We start from the raw sequence: 17913 nt of genomic DNA, 5'->3' as shown, positions 1-17913 counted from the left end.
CTAATGGAATCCCACCAGCTTGGTGGAAATGAGTGGAGTGCTGGGCAGGTGGAGCCCCTTGACCCATCACAGGCTGGGAGTGAAAGCAGAGCCTTTCGACGACGGGAAACCTCGTCCGATGCTTGCCCCCTGCTGGAAGCAGCTGCCTTGACTCCCAAAGGTGAGGGGGAGGGAGCAAATACAAGGGGAAAAAAATTGACCTATTAAAGTCAATAATCCCGGGATCCTAATGGATCCAACTGCATCTGAATAGCATATTAAAATTACCAAAATTGTCTTTTAAAACCTACTGATGTGGGTCACCCAAGCAGCATGCTCCCAGTTGTTAATAATTAATACTGAGCATCCTGGGGAGGAATCACTGTGGATAATTGTAGCCAGTAAGTACAAGTCTGGCAGCCTAGTGCGCTGCGGGTCGCAAGAGGGCAGCGAGGAAGGAATCGTGCATCACGCTGGTGCCAGCCGCCAGGTATCGGTGGTCTGCTTCCTTTGGCTGTACTTATTCTTCTGATGGGAAAGCCTTCTAAACAAGGCTGTGAATTGGTTTTCATGCTCGCATTGACAGATTGGGAAAGCAGTTTGTTCTACCAAATTTAACAATGATATATCATTATCACAACTTTGGGGGAAATCTATAAAATCAATAAGTTTGTAGCCTGAACAGGATTTGTATCGCTTGCTTGCTGTGCTGGTGTCAAAGCGTGAGCATATGGATTGAGTCACAGCCTGAGATCAATGGAATTTGTGGACAGTGAGCTCAATAACAAGCCCTTCTGAAAAGAAATAGATGTAAAAAGCAAATTTACTAGAGTATAAAAAAAAAAAAAGCTAATATCTTTTCCGCGCCTGGCTGTAAAGTGCTGTTTGGCTGCCTTTGGCTGCGGGTACTTTGAAAGCTGTCTAGGGTATGTGCTTGCAATGCTGAATGCTCCTGCTCCAGCTTCATGCATTGCATGTACAGTTGGGTGCTTCTATTTGCAGGGTTTGTACTAGGAAACTCGCCAAGAATAGGAGGAGGGGGAAAAATAGCCCTTTATATTGTAAACTGAATAAAGAATAAAAACAGTCAGTGTGTCTGCTGGGGAAAGACCACGGTGGCTTTATTTACTTTGTGCTGGTAGGACTTGCTAATGGAGAAAAATAAAAAGGCATAATTAAATAGTTTAATGAATTCGCAGCTCTTTTGTTTGAGTGGGACAGGAATGCATGTTCCAGAAAGGCCTCACAAAGAGCTTGGCTGGCAGTGAGTTAAAAGTAGGAAATCAGTTCTTTGAAGGCATTTTTTATACTTCATTATCCCAGCATGTAAAATGACTTGTACTAAACGATTGAGGATTTTATTTTTCACTCTGTCTCTTTCTCTCCTTTGGCCTAAACAAAAGAGAGCATGGGGCGGCTGCTGTCTAGTTCCCCTCTGGGTCCTGGAGCCGGGAGATCAGTAGGCTGGTCACCGGGCTGGCGGCCTGGTCCCTGCACCCCCGAAGCCCGGGACGGGAGCCAACCACCCCGAGCCCCCAGCAGCCCGCCAGCCGTCCACCTCCCCGCGCACCAGCCCCCGAGCTGGGGGACCACCAAGGGGCTGCCCGTTGGGGTGTCCTTTCTGTTTTCTGGGCAGCCAGGCTTACCTCTCCTTCCCTTGAGGTGAAGGAGAGAAAGGGGAGAGGCGCCTGGGGAAGTCGGAGCCACGTCGGAGGGCACGGAGGGCACGGACTCTGATTTGCAGGCCGGACCTGGTGACCTTCTGTTCTGCCAGGGGAATGTGCTCCTGGGAGGGGCAGGTCCTTCAGGGGAGCCGCGGCCACCAGCACCCAGCTGGTCCCTGCCAGCCCCCCACCCCCACCCCGCGCTGAAGCCGGCCAGCTGGGTGTCCAGGGGCTGGGGAGCCCGAGGCCTGTTCCCGGCCGCAAGAGTCACACACGGGGGCACCCGGGTGGCTCAGTGGTTGAGCATCTGCCTTTGTTCGGCCCAGGGTGCGGTCCGGGGTCCCGGGATCGAGTCCCGCGTGGGGCTCCCCGCAGGGAGCCTGCTTCTCCCTCTGCCTCTGTCTCTGCCTCCCTCTGTGTGTCTCTCATGAATAAATACATAAAATCTTAAAAAAGAGAGAGAGAGAAAGAGAGAGAGACAGGGCGAGGTTAGAAGGCTGAGCCCAAGAAAGGTGCGTTGGGGCTGCAGTCTGGGCCAGGGGCTGGGAAGGGTGCAGGAGCTCTCAGGGGTCCGGGTTTTCGGGGAGACTCTCCCTGCCGGCTCCCTGAGAAGGTCCAGGGAAGGGTCGCCTGAACTTGCAGCAGGAGGGACAGCAGGTGGCCGAGGAGCAGCCCCAGCACCTGGGGTAGGCCCGGGGCCCTGGTTAGCTGAGCCCAGCTCCACCTGCCAGATGCGGTGGTGACAAAGCCCGAGGAACCCCTGAGGACCCGGATGGGCCACGGGGGCTTTCAGAGCAGCCCTGGCCATGCTTCAGCCTCCACGGGAGCCCGGTGTGGGGACAGCAAGCAGAATGATTGGTTTTTCAATAACTTGATTATTTTAAGTGCTCGCCAGCTTCCCTCCCCCGGGCTCTCGCTCCCTCCCTGTGCTGGGGGTGCTCAGGGCTCCCTGGAGGGGTGGCCCACGGGGACGGGTGCCCTGGCAGCTGCCCACAGCCCCCCTATACACTCGGGGTCCTCCCTTCCCTCCAGCCCAGGCGAGGGCTCCCTGCTGAGCCTGCAGGGCAGGACCTGAGGGCGAGGACGGAGCAGCCCGGCCGAGGTGGCTCCGGGGGACACGCTAATCCACGTTTGGAAGAGAAGGACCCTCTTGGGGCTGGAAGGATAGTGTCCTTCGGTCAGCCTCTCACGCCCCCTCCGTCCCTCCGCCGTTCTCTCCCGCCCTGGCTTCCCCGTCAAGCCCACCTCGTGGGGCACAGTCGTGCGGGGCCCCAGGAGGCCGCCGCCCCGGCCACCCCGGCCTCAGGAGGCGCTTCCCGGTGGCCTCTCCCGGTCACCTTGGGCTCCCAGGGGCCGCCAGTGGCTGGGAATTTCCCCTCGGTCCCCTGCCAGCTTGGGCCATTTGCATTTACAAAGCCTCCCTGTGCCTGTAAATGGCTACATTTGCTTATACACAACACTTGCTGTTTGTTTCTTGTGAGATTTTACCCCAGAAACAGATACTACGTGGAATCTCAGCAAACAGTTCTTTAAGCCCACATTTATTTATTTATTTATTTATCTATTTATTTATTTATTTTTAACGCCTGGAATGCACCGACTGTCAACCTAAGTCTGGCCTTTCTGGGATCTGGGCCCTGCTGGCCGGCCTGGGTGCGGGCCTGAGACCCGGCTCGGAGGTGCCTCTTCTGGGGCAGGTGGGGTCTAAACACTCTGGTGAAACACAGCAACCCCATCGGACAGGACAGGCTCGGAGTTCCTGGCGCCTGATTGCGGGTCCGAAAAGCGTGTGGGCCGTGAGCTTCCCAATTAGCCCGGCTTAGGGACGCGGCGCTTAGTGGGTGCTGAGCGGGCCGCGGGGTGACTGCAGCCGCGCGGGCCTCGCCAGTGGCCGGGAGATGCTGTGAGAGTGACTGTTAATATTGATCAACGAGGCTGCAGAGAGCCGCGGACCCTCAGCCGGGCCACTTAAAGTGGGCAGGAAACCCAAATTGACCGGTAATAAAGTGTCTGAGGTTGTACGAGGCTGGCTCCCGGGAAGCGGCGGCCCGAGGGGCAGGAGAGAAGCTGTCAATTACCCCGTGTGATGCCCGCCTGGCCTGCCCGGCCACCCGCCTGCCACTCCCGGCCGGCCTCCTGGGCTGCGGTGGCTTTTACATCCCCTGTGGGTGCCCCCCACCCCCAGGCTTCAGCTCACTGCTAGGGGCCAGAGCGGGGAGGCGGGGGATCAATTCCATTTTAGGGGAGGAAATAAAATCTGAGCTGCTTGCAACCTTCCTGCCACCCCGGTGCCGGACACCAGTTGGCGGCGGGGCTCTGGTCTGGGCAATGACTGGAGATCCGTGCGTGAAAGAGCAGGAGGCTCGGAAGATCAGCTTGTGTTGTGGACTTCGGGCATTTGTCTCACAGAGTGTGATCCCCTCGTGATTACCACTGTACAGATAATGAATGATAGCAGCAGGAACCCTGGGCCCGGATCTGATCTGCGTCCTTAGCGTATTAACTCTTCTAATCCTAAAACCAACCCTGTGGAGGGAGGTGCTGTTGTTTTACTAAGGGAGTAGTCTATGATTGCAGTTTTGATTTGCAGTGTGGGATCTGCAGTAGTTTTCCTACTCTGAGGTGATGAATTACAACATTGTTGGGATAAGACCATGTTCTAGAAAGAATTCATGAGAAATCTTTCTTTTACCACTCCCCCACCACCCCATAATCATTGCTGGAGTAACAGATTTCTTTTAATGAACCTGTGACATGCCAGCAGTATTTGGGGTTTGTGGTGTTAACCTTCCAATTCATTGGAGATTTGTTGCTTGAAATCAGCCTCATTGTCTCAGTTGAGAGTGAGTGACTTAGTTAAAGCTGAAATTGAGTAATCAACGAAAAATAGATGATTGTAATCAATTTAGATTCAAAGACCAAAAAGCATCAATAAAAGTGAGACATCGCTTGTGCCGTCATTTTGCTTTTCATATGTTTTGCCCGACACTGTCCACGTGTTCTTTAAGTTATAGATCTTATTTGGGAACTCTTCCAAAACAAGGAAATGCATTTTTTTTTCAAATTATGAAATATTTCAATTGTATAGAAAAAAAGCATAGAGATTAATCTCGTATGCACCGAGCTTTTCAAATCTGAACACTCTGCCTCATTTGTTTTAGGCTGTTTTTCCAACATACAAAATGTTCCGAGTCCATTCAGTAGTCCTGTATGTGCCTCTCCTTGATCTCTCTCCTCTTCTCCTTGCTCCTTGCCCCCAAGAATTAACCAGTCTCCTGGCCTTTGTGTTTTCTTTTCTTTTTTTTTTCTCACATGTGAGTGACCACAAATGGCATATAGTTTTGTTTTTGCTTGTTTTTAAACTTTACATAAATGTCATTATAGTGTATAATCTGCAACTTGCTTTTATTCATTCCTCCTTACATTTTAAAAATACCTTCATGTTGCTATGTATTCCACGGGGCCTTTTTCTAAGTAAACTCACCATCGTCTTTCCCGAGTATGGGGTAGGCATGTGTCCATTGTCTCCAAGCAAAGGGGTCACTCCCGATAGAGTGGTTACAGCTTAAATCATGAGAGAAAAGCAAATACTGAGAAAGTCGGACAGAAAGGGGTTTTTAAAAATCAGCTTGACAACTTCAAATGAGTTAAAAAAATTTTTAAACTTTCATTGAATACACAGTGTATTGTATAATAAAAAATATTGGCTGTTGAATTAGATTTTAACTCCCAATTCAGTCTTATCCAGTTTATTTGGATTGAAATGGTTGCAATCTATGAATTCAATAAATACCGAACTCCTACTGTGTGCAGTACATGGTGCTACGTGCTCCAGGAGAGACAGAAATTAAGTAAGAGCAGAAGACAAGATCCTAAAATGCCAGTGTCTAAAACATACACCATAAAGGTAGTATAGTAGCATGTTATGACCTTTGAAAAGGGAAGAGATTCTGGGTTGGAGATGGGGGAGCAGGAGAGGGCGCATTGAAAAGCTGGTATGTGAGATAGCTTTTGAAGGATGGAGAACCATGTTTCTCATGAATAAAATAGTTGAGGCAAAAGCACAAAGGCAGAAAAACTCGAGGCGTTGTTTTGGGGCCAAGCAAACCATTCAGTTTTTCAGGCCTTCAGAGTTTGAAGGAGTCTGGGTGGCCTAGGGCTATAAGGGGAGATTGGCTAAACCAGAGGAACAGGAATGCTTGCATAAGATCTTGGTGGCCACTGTCACACTCTTCAGGGCATGGGGGAAAGATGACTCCACGACTGATTTCGAGGTGGCTTGGAACCAGAGCAGACTGGACACCACGACTCTACTTAGGAGGTATTGGGAAGACTCTCTATGAGACGTAACACAGGTCTGGACCGTGACAAAAACATTGTCAAAGGAACTGTGGCCAAGAGTTGAGAGGGACCTTCTTGGAGGGTGACTGGACATGGATTCAAGAAAGGGTTGGGAGTTGGGGATTTGAGGCAGGTTTTCTAGAAGCTCCTTTTCTTAACAAAAATAGGAATAGCAGGAGGAAGAGGGTGAGTGAAATTGTTTTAGATGTAGTCAATTTTAAATCATAAGGCAGGACAACTCAGTGAAGAATATGGGTCAGTGGTCAACTACTAACGTCTTCTTTGGCCCCTGGGGTCCACTTTGGGGCTCACACTCCTTTTCAATAATTCTTGGATCACTTCTAAAATAAACTGTTTATAGTTAAATCCTTATTTTAAATTCTGCTTCTGGGATAACCAAAACTAAGACAAATGACAGGGCTGGTTCCTCTTTCTGGTGACTGTAGATGATAAGGTAGGTCAGGAGATGCCCATGATCCAGTGGGTGGCATGTGGAGTACTGGCTCTGTGGATGACTCACAGGGGATTAGCACTAACAGGTATCTTCTCTCTATCAAGTATGGACTTTATAATGACTTTAGAATGACTGGCTTCCAGCCTCATTTTATTTTTAAATCTTCTCTCTTCTGTGTTTGGGAGCACTCTGGAAGTACAATTTCTTGTTTATCCCCGGAAGAATCGGGATAATTGCATGTGCCTTTTTGTTTTTGTTTTTGTTTTTTTTAAATATGAGCTTCATGTAGCATAAGTGACCAGAGAGCCAAGACGTGTCACTTTTTCACTCCAGGATCGTATACTCTGAAATTGTATAATTGACGTGTCTTTGTGACGGCTAGTAGGAGACAAACTTCCTTGTGTCAGCTGACATCTTACAGATATTTATCACTCTGTGGAATGATCTTAATTCCACTGAGCTCTTTAAAATGTAGGTGAGAGTGGTAAGAATTAGCCAGTGAAGATGGAATCGGTTTGGTTGGTACGGCCACCTAATGCTCAATTTCATCTTGCTTTTTATTTCTGTCCTTTTAACTTACTCACTCTGCCTTGGGTGCTTTGAAAACTTACCACAGTGAAGTAGAAAATTTTTAGTGCATCTTAAACCTGAAGATTGCCTGTCTGTGCTTTCCTATCCATCTACCTGTGTGTCTACCTTAATGTACTTTTTTTGTTTAGTTATTGGAACGTCCAGTCCAGTGTCTGCCCCGAACCTCTCGGGACTCTTAAATCTTTCTTACTCGTGAAATGATTCAGGTAGGCACAGTCTACCAATCTCTGCACACTTCTTTATTACTAGTTCGTTATGGATACCATTTCATGGCTCTCTCTGCTACTGCTATTGGAAATTATAGACCTTCCTCCTATAAACCTCCTCCTTTCCCCTCCCCACATCAATTTTTCTGCTTTCTCTTGCTTTCCGGTTTGTGATTCTTATTTCAATCTGCAGAACCTAGTTTTAATATTATTGGCTAATTAATAGATATCTTTTAAAGGAAAGACCTTTTTTTTTTTTTTTTCCTTAGGTGGGTTGTTATTTTTAATGATTGCTTTAATGGTGGCCAAGGATGTCTCTGCTTTAGGGAGGCCCTTTCTTTCTGTCCATAATGAGACATAACTCATTTGTACTGTCCTGAGATTGATGGAGGGACTGGGGGGGAGGGGGCACTTTTTCAATTTATTACATCTTAAATGAACTGCTCCCAAAGCAAAAACAAAACAAAACAAAACAAAAGGGCAGTAAAGCAGTGTCTGTGTACTGTTGAGTTTGATGTTTATGGAGCTGTATGGCAGTTCGCTGACCACTCTGAGATTGGTAGGCAAGAGTTATCATTTCATTTGAATTGCGCTTTTGTATTGTTTGCCTATAGCTCTTCCTCCTTTTTTTTTTTTAAAGAATTTATCTATTTATTCATGAGAGACACGGAAGTAGAGACATCTGTAGAGGTAGAAGCAGGTTCCCCAGAGGGAGCCCGTGGAGGACCCGATCCCAGGACCCTGGGATCACGACCTGAGCCAAAGGCAGGTGCCCCTTTGTCTTTTTCTATCCTCACCATCTCCAACTCTGCTCCTCTACTGAGTAACCAAAATATTACTACATAGAATTATATCCAGGTCATTAGATAGTTATGATGGTTGATTTCATCATAACTTGGCTTTTTTTTTTTTTTTTGGAGGGAGGTGGAATGAGGTGAACAAGGTTCCTCTTCATTTCCTACCTCTTAGCATATCAGACTAAGCTCTTAGGTATATGATTTCAAGGACATTTGTAATTGAATAGAAATCCTTTTTCTTTCCAAACCCTTTTTGTGAAAAGATAGTAGAGCATTCAATTCAGTTTTCCACTAAAATGCCACTTTATTTCATCTATGGGATCCACTCCCTGAATTCTGTGCTCTCTAGTCTCTCCAGGTCTGTAACTGGGGATCTGCTACCTACACAACTGACTTTTCCCCTGTGTCACTGAAGTACACTGTGGAGAGGCTGATACCTGCCCAGGTGGGAGAGTTGGGATTTCTGGTGCACCAAATGAATGCAATTTACTTTCCTGCCATTAAGGATTAAAGAGTGGTTCGATTTTTGAGGAAGATTCAGCAAAGCTACAGTTACCTGTTCTTTGCTCTTGGTTGACCGGTTTGTGAGTTCTGGAAGCAGAGGGAAAACCCTACTATTCAGCAGAGTTTTGAAACATTCCCAGGAAGGCCAGAGTTGCCTCTTGTATATACCTCTGGTATATACCCTGTCTAGGTTGCCAATAAATGTCCCCGTGAAGCCCTTTCTCTTTGATGTCCCAGCGTCCCACCTCTGGACCCTTTTACTTGGCCACTTTGGCTCATTCTCCATCCTTGCTTCTATGGCCTGTCCACACCCAAGTCCTCCTCTTGCGACTGTTAAGAGAAGGTGCATTTTTTAGCCTCCCTGCGTGAAAGCAGACTCAGAACTTGAAATTGTCGCTCACGGCAACATTGCTCTCTCTGCTTCCTTGGTTTTGGAAATGAGGCATTTCATTTCTGACCATGGTTTGAAGACTATATAAATGCATTTCACACAATACAAAACACCAGCTGTATATAGATTCTAATATTTTTTTCATTAAAAACCTTTTGCCTCTTTCCTCTTGCTTTTCTTGATAGGTGCCGTGATAGAAAGCTCCTGCACACCTAAGACTTCCTTTTTTTTTTCCCAGACTCAAACTTCAGAATATTTTCAATATCTGCAACATTATCTTTTGAATAATAATTACCTCTTATATTAAATTATAAGACAGCAGGATTCAGGATTAGATCTCCCCATATTATTCTAGTGAAGGAAATTATGACAGGGGTCATTTTTTAGAATTATGTAGCAGGGTAAAAGGTCCTAGGCAGCATTAGAAGGCAAAGGCGTTTATAATTAAATTGTAATTTAGGCCAGTGATTTATCGTTTTCTCAATGAAAAATTTGGTGCCGCTGCGAGATCCTAAGAGGAACTTTAGTGAGATACAACTTAATGAAATAATAAAAAGAAAAATTATTCTGGAAGAGATTGTATTACAGTGGTGGAACAATCGTAGCCTGCCTTCTGTGGGTATTTCCATTATCAATCCTATTTTTCAAGGATTTCTAATTTAACTATCATTTTCTTTTCAGGATAAAACATGGCACAGGAATTCTGAGGTTTGTATCTACAACATTTTTGAAGACTGGGAAAATACAATTGGAGTCTTTTGTATGTGTTGTTCATCTTCATAAATATATTTGGAAACACTGCCCATTTGCTTAAAAGCTTTTTATTCAAATTGAAGCCACGCTGCTTCTGTAACAGCAATAAAAAAAAAAAACAACCCTGATTTATTTATTTTGGAATAATAGATGACTTTCTTTTATTTAGTTGTTGTGGAGGCTTGTATCCATGGAGGGGTGGACCTTTAGTGTTTGTTACTTTCCCTCCCATCTACAATTCTGCATCTCCGTGAGTGAGGTATGAGATAAGATCTATAGGATGGATGTACACAAACCAAAAGGGAGGCTGCAGTATATGAGTCATTCTTAGTTGAAAATAAAAAAGTGAGGGCAGTTTTAAAAGTTAAAGAGTAGAGTTCTTTGCTAGAAAGATCTTTCACAGGCTCTCAATACGAAGTCGGCAGTTTTACAAAGCTAATCGTGACCAAAGATTTGGCTCATGATAAGGCCAGTGGAGTCAGTGGTTTGAGCCAAAAGATTAAACAATTGCGTTGTTTAAAAAAAACACAAAAGTATGTTTTTCACTGTGGTGTGATACCTGTATTTATTATAATTCAGATTGTTCACTTACTGTTATATTTTAATTATCTCCATAGAACCTTGATTGCTTTAATGATCTTGGTGGCAATTCTGTAAAAGTAATCACGCTAATAAACTTTTAGTGGCATGTGTTTTAAATAATTGATTGAAAATGGTCTAAAGATCTATTTATTCAGTAGTCTATAATAGCTTCTTCACTATTTAATCCAATGAGTAAATAATGTGTGTTTTCAAAAAATGCATTGTGTATTTACATAAAATAGTTAAGGTGTGATTAGAAAACAACATGTATCTTACAAATTCTTTAAATATGTTTTCTTTAATAGCATAAATCATCACCATTCATTGAGTAAAGAACACATACTTGAATTATCTAAATACACTAAGATGAAAGATCTTAATGTCTTATATAGATCCGTTAAGGTTTATCTTATCAGTCTCTGATTACATAGTACATTTTGTCTTTTTGACTTATTAAAAAGTGTCTGATGGGCTTTGAGATAAAACTTTTAGAGAGAGCAGAACCCTCAAAAACATTAACTTTTCAGAAGAGAGGAATCCTTTTTAATTTTCAATTCATGTTATGTCCTGAATACTATTTCGGGCTGTGAACCTAAAGTGTCTTCTCCTCTGGCCTTTCTCTGTCCTGCATATTTGAGGCAAGATTGACCTGGGATGGTTGCTCTGACACTGCTCCATGGGCAAAGCCCAGTGGTGAATGAAAGCATGGGAAAAGCAGCATGACCTTGGGCAAGTGATTGTTTCTCACCTGTAAAAATAGGAATAATAATAATACGATGAGCCTCATTGGGTTGTTGAACACAGTAAGTGAGTTAATACATGCAAAGCACTTACAACAGTGTTTGGCACAGAGTAAGTATTTAATGAATGCTACTGAGTATGTCTGTTTATTTGTACTTATAGAGCATAACCATCCTCACTAGACAGATATTGACAAAATATCCTATTAAAGGTAGTAAAAACTTGGCAATCTAAATTTTGACCTCTGTATAAAAAGCTTTTGAAAGTGAAGCCAGTAAAGTATCATAAATCACTAGGGAAAGTGCCTGATACAGCAGGCGATCCACAGAACATAACTGTTTTATTCATGTGAAATATGTTAATTTGTCATTTTATGTTCAATTCCCATGTTCTTTTTTTAATTTTTATTTTCACATAATTTTAGACTTGGAGAAAAGTTGTTAAGTAGTAGGGAAAGTCCCCATCGACCCATCACTCAGCATCCCCTAATGTTAACCCCTTGCATAATATCATGGGACAATCATCAGGACTAAGAAATTAATATCAATAAAATACAATTAACTAAACTTAAGACATTATTTGGATTTTGCTAATTAATGGATTTCATCCATTATTTGGATTTCCACTATTGTCCTCTTTCTGTTCAAGGAGGCCTCAGTTCGGGACTACACGTTGCATTTTGTTGTTGTGTCTCTTCATTTTCCTCCAATCTGTGAAAGTTCAGTCTTTATTGGATCCCTATAATGTCCCCCCCCCCCCCTTCTTTAATTGAGGTAAAATCAGTATAGAGCATTTTTTAAGTTTCATATGTACATTATAACTCAACATCTGTGTACACTTCCAAGTGGTCACCATTAAAAGTCAAGTTACCATTCATCACCATATAATTAACCTCGTTCACCTCCTCCAGCTCTCCTTCCCTCTGTTAATCACCCATCTGTTCTGTTCTCTGTATGGGCAAATCTTGGCAAGAATTATCACTTAAGTGATACACCCCTCTCACTCTATCATGTCATGGGGTATGTGACATTGATCTGCCTTATTACTGATATTAACTTTGGTAACTTGGTTAGGTTAGTACCAGCTAGCTTTCTTCACTGCAAAGTTACTATTTTTCCCTTGTTGATAGCAAGATAAATAATCTTGAGGGTGCTGCTTTTTTTTTTAAGATTTTATTTATTTATGCATGAGAGACACAGAGACAGAGGCAGAGACTTAGGCAGAGGGAGAAGTAGGGAGCCTGATGGGGGACTCGATCCCAGGATCTTGGGATCACGACCTGAGTTGAAGGAGATGCTCAACCACTGAGGCGTCCTTGCTTATGGATTCTTAAGTCACTTAGAATTGTCTGCATCTTTGTTTTTATTTTTTAACAACCACAGACAAAAAGTGCTGAAAGTTTTTTTTAAGACAATTAGTACATTTGCATAGGGAGAAAAATAAAGTAGGGACATTTTAAAGATGGGATTTCACACATATCCAGGTTAGAACTGTGAACCTATCATAATATTTTAGAGAAAGTCTTGATTCCTTAGTACATGAAATAGAAACCTGAGGTTCTTCATAATCTTTGTACATCAGTGACTTGAGGACCTGATGATAACTCACCTTGAATTCCATTGTCACATACTTGGCAACTTGGGAACAACACTGAATCATTGACTTAAAAAATATGGAGTAAGTAATTGGGAGGATATTTTAATCACTGGGTGACAGCTTAATGTTTATATGCACTAAAGAAAATGTTTTGCATTTGCATCTGTGTTTTGAAATCATGGTTCGTTTCTGTTCATATATACATGAATTTGCTAAAAAAAAAATCAATAATTTCTAAAACTTCATTCATGTTTTAAACACCTACATGTCTCATGATGGCTTACATAATCCCTACTTTCTTGATGATTTCTTACTATTTACATAAAAGTCAAAAATTCAGAAATAGACAGTATCCTAACCCCACAGAATAATTTTGTCTTGAAAAATCAGAAATAAGTGATCTCAGAATTGATTTTTCTGAGTTAATTCAGTTAAGATACTTTTTCCTATTCCTTATTTCTTCAACAAAAATTTTATAATTAAACCCTCTTTTTTCTCTTCTCAACCTGTTTTTTTTTTCCTTGCCTTTTCTGCATCACTATGGTTTCCCTTTTTGATGGTAAATAAGCACATAGTTACTGTTGGAATTAATTGCTACATGTTAGATATAATGGTCACTATTGATTATTATACAATTTAAATTTGGAGTTTAACAACACTCATTCCTACCTTATAACTTAGATTTAAAGTCTCATCATTATTTCCAGAAGTCTCTGGAAAGATCGAAGGTATGAAAGCCAAAAGCCAAATGGATAAATGGATATTGAGGAAGAACTTTTGTGTGGGATTGCTGTGGGAGAAGGAAAGTGACTAGAGAAGAAGTCTGACCACCCTTTGACGTGTTCCCAAATCTGGTGGCTTTGTTAGGGCTGACATTACACACAAACCCACACAAAGAGAAGCAGTGAATGTAGAGCTGAGCATTGCAGCACTTCCAGTTCCAGTTGGTATGTCATAAAAACCAAATTGTATGAGAAGCTTTCTAGGGTGAATGGTGGAAGGGGTATGTGTCACAATTATCAACTTTAGGAAGAATCTCAAGATTACTCCCTATATTCATGCCTTTACTGGTTGAAAGTCAAGTAAGTCACTATGGCAGACCCTGTGGTGTCCCATCCATATTCTAAGGGCACTGACCTCTTGATGCTGAAGGCTGCTTATTGAGAACAGGTGTGACTGTCCACTAGCACGTATTCTTTCCTGATTGTGTGCTCACCTTGACCAGCATGTAGGGCAAGCCAAAATTGCCAGAGACCTTGTGCCACCAGAAGCAACCATCAACCCCTGACAAACGAAAGTTTGATGGATAAACCCTACTTCTTCCCTAGGTTAGAATAACTCTGGGGTGGATAATACATTATACCCCAGACTCATCAGTGACTCCAATCACCCACTTCAGTTTTATTGGAGCTTAAACTTAAGTTGAGGCTCCAATTGCCCACTTACTCAGTAATGCACCCTTATTACGCTCCTCCCCTTCCATGTTTCACACCCTAATTGCTTACAGGTTTTTCCCAGGATGACCTACCAAATAAACTACTTGTATTCTTTTTTTTTCTTTTTAAAAGATTTTATTTATTTATTCATGGGAGACACAGAGAGAGAGAGGCAGAGACACAGGCAGAGGGAGAAGCAGGGTCCCCAGCAGGGAGCCAGATGTGGGACTCGATCCCAGGACCCTGGGTTCACGACCTGAGCTGAAGGCAGACACTTAACCGCTGAGCCACCCAGGCATCCCAACTACTTGTATTTTAATTGTGTTCTAATTCTTATCTCAAAGTCTGCTTTTGGGAAATCCTAAAGTATAGCCAAACTTAAGTTTTCTCTTGGCTAAAGGAGTTTTCAAATCCTTTACCTCTGCTGTGATGCTCCTATATGTTTATTTTGTTCCTGTGGCCTCTGGTCCACCTGATTCCTTCTGGAGAGGTTGGGAATGAGTCGCTGAGCAGGATAGAGGGTAGTGGGGATGCCAAGACAAATAGGCATAATAGAGTCAAGGCAGGGAAGAAGAATCATGAATTTATTGAGCACCTATTGTAAACCAGGCACGGGGCTGGTTTAAGTGCTTTACAAATGTTACCTCATTTCACTCTCTTGATAGCCCTAGGAGAAAAGGGAGTAGGTGGCATTAGTGTCTTTTTTGGAGGGGGAAGAAGCTGATATGAGAGGGCATATCATAGGTTTGGAACCCAAAGCTTGTGTGTGCCCTTTCCTACCTGCTCTGCTGCCTTCTTAGAGAAAGACCAGAACCAACAGCCAGAAAACCTAGATTTGAATCCCAGACCTTCTATTTATGATGTGTGTGATATTTGGCAAGTACTTTACTTTCTCTAAAATTGTTTTCTTATCTATCACTTGGGAAGTGAAAAGTGAGGAGACATTATCATGATACAAGATTTTATTTAATCTTAGCCAGTTGGGTGCACTGAAATGGTTATTTTGGAACAGAGGAAAAAATTAGTATAGGTATATTTGGGCAGAAGAGCTCTTGAAAATTATCAGCTGGGCAGCAGAGGATGGGGCTGGGTGAAGAAAGGTAGTCAACTTTTAATTTTAGGGCTTTTTGGTAATGAGTTGTGTAGATAGCTCTGCAGTGATGAGGCAGGGATGTGTATCTGAGCGAGTTGCCCTTGTCCCTCGAGGTAGCCAAGCCATGGATCTGAACTACCTCAGTGGAGTGAAATACTCAGGTCAGCTGTGGCTGGTTTTTTTCTCCCCCATTGGTCAGTTAATAGCTTCATAGTCATGTGGCCTTTCATTTCATATTTGTCACTGTCAAGTTGACTTTGTATTTTGAAGAGCTTTCAGCATTCATTCCCATAATGGAAGAGAAGGGAAGTTCGTATCCCCAGCACCAAGTCTTGGGAAAGCTGCTCAGAGGGACCATCCTTGCTTTCCGTATTTCTCCTTTCAACCAAAAGAACCTGCAGACATATGTGTTAGAAAAATCCATAGTTATTTGAGTCTGCAAAACTGGAGCCATAACCTTGTCCAGAATGGGCCTACAAGACAGGATTGATAGGCAAGCTCACTTTGGCAATAATTGATTTATTATTTTCTTTGGTTCTCACCTTAGGAGCCACTTGTAGGTATTTTGTAATCAGTCGTGAGACATGCAAACTCACAGGTTGGTTCCTTTAGTAGCTCTAAAATAGGCAAAGGATTTCTAAGAAAATCTTCTCTTAAATGGAAGACTGGGATTTTATATTGTATATTATAATTGAGCTCCTCACTTAGGAGAAGAGCATTTTGCACTGACACACAAAGCTTCCTTTATGTGGCTGATAAACCTGAGTTTGTGCTTATTAGACAGAGGCCGATGTGGCCTTTATGAGAAGAAAAAGAGTCCAACTTTCATGTGATACTTTCTAGCGCAGGATAGAGGCCAGTCTGTATTCTCACTTGTCACTTTCTTGCCTGCTATGGTGTTGGGAGCTCTCCAGGAACACTTCATGATGCAGCTCAAACACAGATGTCTTGAGAAGCCCTAATCCAAAGTGAATCTTTTATAAATAATAAACAGCAAATAGGCTCCATTTAGTTATATTAACCTCCAAATAGGTCAGGGACGTTGTTTAAAAATGCAAACATCACAATAAAAAAGATTCCCTAGATGCAGAATTTGATGTGTATGTGCAAATTTTCTGGACGTGGTACAGGAAAAAATAGCCCACACCTATGCTTCACTACTTAAAATATTTATATATTATTTCTGAAAAGTGCTACTTTTGAAGTGCTATTTATTATAAGCTGATAGAATTCAAGGGCTCTCCGTCCTCATAGAGGTCCTTATCTTTGCTGATTGCTGAGTAGTTACTGCTAAGTTTACTTTCAGAGACCTGTGGAGTCCTCAAGAGAATTGTAGGTTCTTGCCAAAATTTTCAAGATTTCTTGCTGAACAACTTGGCATTTGCTTGCGATCCTCTTTAGTTTCATCAATGGGTCTAATTTCACATGTTACGAATCTTATTGTTTGCCAGCCAAAATAAAATGGCATAGTTCAAAACTATTTATACAATTCAAAACATTTTTTTTTTCATTCGGAGCTCAGTTAGCTTGCCTCTCTGCCTCAATTGTATATTAAGTTCTCTTCTTTCATGCCAGGAATAATTAGACAATTAAGTGCTGATGCTCTGGAAATGAAAGGGCATATTTTTGTTGAAATTCTCACCTACAAAAATACCTAGTCTAATTCACATTCCCCTTAAAAATCAGATGAGTAGAGTGTTCCACCGTGAACTCTAACATATAGATCCTAAAGTATTTACACTTGGACAAAGATATGGCACTGTAATTCAATTGAGCGATGGCAGTAATTACTTTTTCCCCAAGGAAGAGTAATTCTTGCAATTAAAAATACACAGAGGTGGGGTGAGACATTTTTCTACTTCCTGATTTGCTTATGACTCAGCCATTACCCACGTCAATCTGTGATTCTCTTATAATAATTTCAAGAGTAAATAAAGCTGCATTATGTCCCACCAGTATTAGAGAGGGGGGGGTGGGTGGCCATGTTGAAATCTCTTGACCCTTTAAAAGCTAGTTATTCCTTTTAAATTTTTATTTAATTCCTCTCTTTTCCTCTTACCCTACTTCCAGATTTGCCATAATTGGGAGATGAAGTAGAAGTCCAGTTTAGTTGGGATCCAGCTATATAAATGGCTAGATTCATGTGAAAAGAATGCAGTGATGCTCCCAGTCTACCCATGGCATCCCCTCCATAGCTTTCCATTTGAATATTGCCCTGATCTCTAGTAATCTCTTAAAAAATGGTACTCTTCAAGTTTTAGGAAAAAGTTCCCACCTCTTCTCCCTGACATAAGCCTTCCTTCCTGTCGTTTCTACCACATTCGGTTTGTTAGAAGCAAGTCAGTAAGTCCAGCCCATACTCAAAACAGGAAAATTAAGCTCCATTCTTGCAAGGAAAGATGTTGAATAATTTGTGGGCGTATTTTGAAACCACTGGAATCCTGGAGAAGGATTTCAGGCATAGGAATGATGCAGCTCTTTAGCAAAAAAAGGTTGGTCTAAAACTAGGGTGCAGAGTGTGCTGATACAAGGAAAGACTGAGTTATTTGATTATAATCTCCTTTACCCACTAAACCTAAACCCTATTAAGGCAGGGACCGCATCACAATTGATTCCCCAGCACTTCAAACCCTTGCATGTTAGAGGTGCTCCTTAAATATTTTTAGAATGACTGAATCAATGAATGAGTAACTCAATAAGTGAAAAATTAGCAAAGAATGAGTAATTTGGTTACATAGCTTGAGAGATAACATATCAAAATGGGTTGGATTGAAGATGCTCTCCG

At 42.6% G+C, this 17913-nt stretch overlaps 1 protein-coding gene across 1 annotated transcript in view; it reads left to right on the top strand.

The window, feature by feature from the left end:
- Window positions 1–17913, top strand: part of ZFHX3 (zinc finger homeobox 3) — a 956897-nt gene that overhangs the window by 154922 nt on the left and 784062 nt on the right. The window contains exon 2 of the mRNA XM_072731601.1: window positions 9609–9635. The gene's annotated coding sequence lies outside the window, so the exon portion shown is untranslated. The remainder of the gene's footprint in view (window positions 1–9608; window positions 9636–17913) is intronic.

The sequence above is a fragment of the Vulpes vulpes genome, chromosome 12, assembly GCF_048418805.1.
Source record: "Vulpes vulpes isolate BD-2025 chromosome 12, VulVul3, whole genome shotgun sequence".
NCBI classification, from domain to species: Eukaryota; Metazoa; Chordata; class Mammalia; order Carnivora; family Canidae; genus Vulpes; species Vulpes vulpes.
Note: the sequence above shows the minus strand (reverse complement) of the source record. Positions and strands in the feature narration are given on the sequence as shown.